Consider the following 6,000-nt stretch of genomic DNA (forward strand, 5'->3'; position numbering starts at 1 on the left):
TTTCTTGTCCTCTCCTGACAGGCTACTGCGGGGAAAATATATATCTGTTGGCTCTGGTGTGGACAGACAGACAAGCCAGTTAACAGCGGCCTGGCGGGCGGCGGGGACGAGAGAATTCGCCCGGGTCAGAAGTCCCACCAAGGCAGCAGCGACACTGGCCAGGCTGGGAGAGGTACTTTCTTTAGGACCTGTATTTTGCTTTATATAGCAGAGGTCTGGTCTGTGCATGGGATTTTCAGGCCCTAGAGCTTACAGAGATTACATGTTTTATGTTATTTTTTAATAAATGCCTTGCTAGGACGTTTGCATTGGTCACACGGATAACTCCCCGGCTCCGGTCCCGAGTGTGGCAGATCTGCTCGCGCTGGGCAGGTGCTTGGGCTGCTCCGGGCATCGGCGCCGACAGCCTCCTTGGCCCATGTCACCTTCCAGCATCTGCAGCTGAAATCAGAGTTGCAATAGTGTCCCTGGGCACGGGGGTGCTGGAGGGAGCCCACTCTGGAGAGGGAGGGGAACCGCTGCTCTTACCCTCCTCCCTCCCCTTCGGTGCAGACAAAGAAGAGCAGGCGATTTAAGATCCGTTTAATTGAAAATTTCAGTACAAGGGGGAAGTGAACAAGAACCTTTCCATGACCTCAGATCTGCTTTGTCTACTGTTCCCCTTCCTGCCTGATGGAAATACTGCAGTTATTCAGAACCCATTGCCTTCCAGGTAAAAAAGGCATCAATCAGGATTATAAAAGGAGAGGAGCAGCTGTTTCAGGACAATATATTAGAAGATGATGAATCACAGGGAAAATGCAGTGATCTGTGCCCTCCCTGCTAAAGCAAAGTTCAAGGCTTCATGATTAAAGGTTGTTCCTGCCTGTTTGATAGTCAGGCCCAAATACAGGGAAACTTGTCTGGGACTGGGCAGCTGCCGCGGTGGGACCGGCACTGAGGTCAGCCTGTACTGCTCAATTAAAACATGGGGTATTTCTTACCTGCCCTGATATTATTACCCTGAAAGTTCTTGAACTGTCCATCCAAGGGACTTTAAGATGCTGAGAGACAAGTTCTTGGCCACTAGAAGTAATGCTGCTAGATTGTGCTGCTTCTCTTATGCTGCTCTAGCAACTTCTTTTCTTTTCTGGCTGCCTTTTTATGTATGTGGAGAATAGGACAAACTAAGCCCAATTAAAGCACGTTATTGTAGTTTCACTAGTAGTTTAGCTCGACATGCTTAACAGATCAGAAGTGCCGGTGGAATTACTACCTTCAGCTTGCACAAAATGTGGATTTCCCCCCCCCCATCTTAGTGTGTGAAAATCTCCTAGGAAACGTAGCCCTAATGGTCTGCCTCCTCCCTGTGCTGTGGTTCTTGCAAACGAAGCTGAAAGCTGTGCTCTAAATATGCTGTCTGGTTCTCCTCATTAAATGGCTGTGGGCGGAAGATTCTCCTAGTGTTGATGGAGTCATAACGCTGGGATGATGGCTTTGTTTGGCGGTTTCTTGCTGTAGCCCTTTATTCTGGGGCACCAGTGGTTTGGCACTGAGCTCTGACGATCCCCGCCGTCGCAGGGGTTGCCAGGGTGGAGATCCCAGGCGTGGAGGCTGGAGAGCACCACGGCTCTGCGTGCGGGAGGAGATGCTGCCCGAGATCCCTTCTGACTGTGACCCGGGGGAGCAGACTTTCCTGGTGCGAGCTGGGAGATGCAACTTCGGCCCTTCGGACAACAGCCGCAGGGTTGGTGAGAGGTGACGCCCCGCCGGGGAGTCCGTCCCCTTCCCGCCAACCCACCCTGCCCGAGGCCGCGGCGCTGCCGTCGCCGCTGCCACGTCTTGGTTGGAAACGGGCACCAGCCTTGAGGGCTTGCACGAGCCTGGTGAGCCCTTCCCGTGCAGCTTCGTTAACACCCACCCATCACCTCTTTGTTCTCCGGTTAGGGCGAGAGTAGTTAATCCTCGAAGAGCTCTCAGCTCTCTGGCAGGCAGAGCAGCAGGATGGGAGCCTTCGGGGAGGCAGTTAATGCTGGTTAATCCTCTCCCGATGTGGGGTGTATGAGGAGAAGGTGGTGAAGTACATCGGCTGCACATTACGTGCTGCCCGCCTGGGAGACGGGCGGCTGGGGTCAGCCCAGGCAGCCCACGCTGGCTACCGGCAGCAGCGTCAGCACCGCAGCGAAAGGGCCGGTTCAGGACCGCGTTCAGGGGATCGATCAACTCGATGGGAAACTGGGTTTAAATCTCCCAGGGATCGAGATAAACATCTGAATATTCTTCTGCATCTCAATTTTTATTTATTTTTAACATGAAGTTCTGATTCCTTTTGGGGTCTTGTGAAGAACCAGCAGAAACAGGTATTTTTGGTATTTTGGGCTACAAAGTAGGAAGATTGTCATCTATTTTTGAAGCCCTCCTTGTAGACCAGGACTTCTCTGGGGAGACAGCAGTTGTGATTAAGAATGGCTGGTTGCTTTGATAAAGCCAACGATCTACAGCTTTTATAAAAGCAACTGATTGCACTTCACACTGATTGTCACTAAGGTATTCAAGCAGCACGGGATTGAAATTATTCTGCCCCCTCCTCAGAAATTGATTTTAAGAAGTATCTAACTTGGTACCTCGAAGTGCCTGATAACGGCGAACGAAGGTAAAAGCCGTGGCAGGAGAATAACTCTGATTTTTCAGGCAGATCATGGGCCGAAGGGATTTCTTTAGTCAAAGGTTGGGTTAGCCTGTGGCAGATGCGTTTGTGTGCCCCCAAAGAGCACCATTGAACGTTACCAGACAATGGCTTTGTCCCCGTCTCCTCCCGGCACGTACGGTGCTAATTGCCAAAGACATCTCTTAAAATCTGTTTTCATATGCATTTGCACAACAGATTTGAGAGGCCGCGAGGATGTACTTAGCACCGCTGCAAACGGGAAGTGTTGCCCCGTGTTTTAGAACAATGACATTTTGGAACCTGCCAAATGCATAGTTTTATCACTTACGATTCAGATGAATTGCGGACCAGTATTTTTGGCTGGAATGGATTATCACTTCATCACGCAAGCAAATCGCAGCCTGGGGTGAGAGCCTGCTGGTAGGGGAACCACAGACTGAGATCAATGGATTTCTCCATTGGCCTTTCCATTGTCTCCCTGTCTCACCAAGCTGCTGTCGTCTAGAAAATGAACCAAATTACCACGCAAGTCAAGCATCAACAGGTGATTTTTCTTCAGGGTTTCTGTAGGGGCATGAGAATATGGATATTGCTGTAAAGGCAACAAAATAATTGCATCTGTTCTGCATCCTGGCTTCAGGGGAGTTCACACGCTGCCTTAGCTGCAGAAGTGGGCGAGCACGGGGAATCACGGAGCGTGTGTAAGGTGTGGGGTGGGAGGAACAGATGCTTGGGGGGTTTTTGTGCTTTGGTTGTTTGAGGTTTTACAGGGTTTTGATTAGCAAAACAGAAAAATGAGAGAGAGCATGCTCTGACCGTAGTCCTGCTGTTTCAGAATGAGATGGGCATTTGTATACACAGTTCTGCCACGGCCTTTCAAAGCCCTGTATTGCTTGTGTTTAGTAGCTAGCCTGTGCCTGGTCATATCTAAGGAGCTTTTGCCTTACTATCAAGCACCAAAGAGAGATCATTATCGAGTCTGGCAGGAGTTTGGGGCTGGCATGTTCTGGGGCTGTAACCCAGAGAGCTGTTGGCTCTCCTTGCAGGTCATTCATATCGATTTGGGATATCAAATCCCAGCCCGAGGCTTAACGAAGCGTTGTGCCTGTCACACCGAGGTGACAGCAAGCACAGCCTCAATGAGGGGGGTGGATTTACAGCTAACTGTTGGATTCAGATGAAATGTGAAAATCGCTGCTAAACCCCTTGTGTTTAGCCAAGCGAGGCAAGGAGGCTTGAACCTGCCCCTGATGCCTCACGTGTCCAGAGTCTCTTGGATTGTTAGCTTCGATGGTGAGACTTAAAAAAAACTAAATTAATGTCTAAGTCCTGAAAAGCTAATTGGGAAAGGATTATCCTAGATGGAAACCAGAGATGCAGAGGAAAAGGGACAGCTCCTGATGTGACCTGTGCTTGCTGCTTCAGCGGGTGATGTGCCAGATGCTGTTTTCCCTCCTGGTGATTTGTGTGTAACAGAATCCCTTGCTAGTCCCAGCAGCCAGGCTGGGGTCTCAGCGAACCCTAGGCTTGACTAACAACCTCTTGGGAAACCTGGCCTTGAGACACCTCACTGGACACCTCAGGCCCCCTGGGTGGAAAGCAGAGCAGCTCTGGTTTTGAGGGGAATTATAATGCTGGGCAATTTATGCAGCAGCAATTGGTATCTGGCTTAACGTGTCCTGACCTTGCAAGTGTCCGTTTATAGTTGCTGTGTGAGCAGTCTCTCTGCCTTTAATGGAAGCAAGCGCAGCTTTTTGCTCTACTCAAGGATAATTCTCGTACTCCTGAACAATTCACGGCAGGAGCACCAGTGCTGCTCTCCTCCGCCCCACTTGAAAGGCCACATTCAGGATAGAAGAGCACGAGGTATTGCTTTGGAAGTTACAAAGGTCCCCAGGGCCCTGGGCAGCCCCATTCTACTAATATCCCAACTTCTGACAACCAATATCCACTGTCCTGCCCCCAAACTAATCCATTTTACACATGAGTGAATTTAACACTGCCATTTAGCTCTGTCTGCTAGCGGGGACTTTGAAGTACAAACTGATTATGCAGGGAACGAGCCGGGAGCTGGTTAATAAGTTCCAACAAAGTGTGTGCTGCTGGGAGGCAGCGTTAGATTAAACGCAGAATTTTGTTGTTTTTTTGTCTTGGACCTTAGCTTGGAGACAAGTGAAGCAGCAGCAGAGTCTGTCACCAGAGAGAGAGAAATGCAATGGCAGCGTTGGGAAATGCTTAAAAACTTTATAAGTGTTAATGATTGGGACCTGACTCTGCCTCCTCCAAAAACCTCATTCTTTGCCTCATTTGCCTGGTTTTACTTCACTTCAGGCAGGCTGGATGTTGGTAGAGGGAATCAAAGTGAATTAGCTCAGCAATTCTGCTTTTGTGGGGCTGACTGGAGCAAAGCGCGAGATGGCTTAGACCTGAGCTGGGCAGCCCTTGGGTGGAGGGGTCTCGGCGGGTCCCGCCCTGGCACTTCCAGGGGCAGAGGCCTGGGTGGCTCCTAATTTCACCCCTCGAGGTTCTTCCCGATCCAAAGAGCTGGGGACTCCGGACACTCTGTGTTCACAGCAAAGGGCTGAAGCACTAATGAGGTCTTCTGCGGAGCAAGGGGAAAGCAAGTCCTGAGGAGTCCATAAGTCTTTGCTGGGACACAGCCGCCCTGGGAGCCGTTTGTAGCCTTTTGGCCGAGCAGCAGCAGCAATGACCAGCTCCAACCCGGGAAGTTTAAGATAAGTTCAAGCGTGCAACCTGACACGTGGTAAAACAGCACAACCTTTCTGACATTCTAGGTAATTGCCTTTTTCTCCTTTCAAATGCGCGGGAGAGAAGGGGATGGAAAAAAGGGAGACAATTGCTATGGGGAAAGACTGTTTTAAGTAGTTGTTCCCACACAGTCCCCGAGGGTTGCTTGTTTCCTGAAAAGCTCAGTGCTGCAGAGTGGATGCAAACTTAAATCAAAGCCTGTTAAATTGTGGACACCAGTTTTGGATGTTTTTAAATGCTGACACACATGATTATGTCTGCTACAGGCCTTCTCTCTGGGTGACCCCTCAAAACTTGTTTTCTTTCTTTTTGATAGCCTGGAATAGGTAAGGAGTTACTTAATTGGATTTAAACGGCTCTCCACTGCCTATTATTCACTTGATGGCACTTCTGAGGGAAAACAGACTGGTAAGTATGCACTGAACTTCAGCACAAATTCCAAGAGGTTTGCCAATGGGAAGCCAAGTCCCAGTCATCATATTCTCCGGGGATTATCTTGGTTTGGCCAGTGAAGGAGAGGTAATGACAGTTACGGTATTTTGAAGCTGTTTGTGGCTATGGAAAATGTGCCCTTCACCAAAAGC

This window comes from Phalacrocorax aristotelis, chromosome 21, assembly GCF_949628215.1.
Source record: "Phalacrocorax aristotelis chromosome 21, bGulAri2.1, whole genome shotgun sequence".
Classification (NCBI taxonomy): Eukaryota; Metazoa; Chordata; class Aves; order Suliformes; family Phalacrocoracidae; genus Phalacrocorax; species Phalacrocorax aristotelis.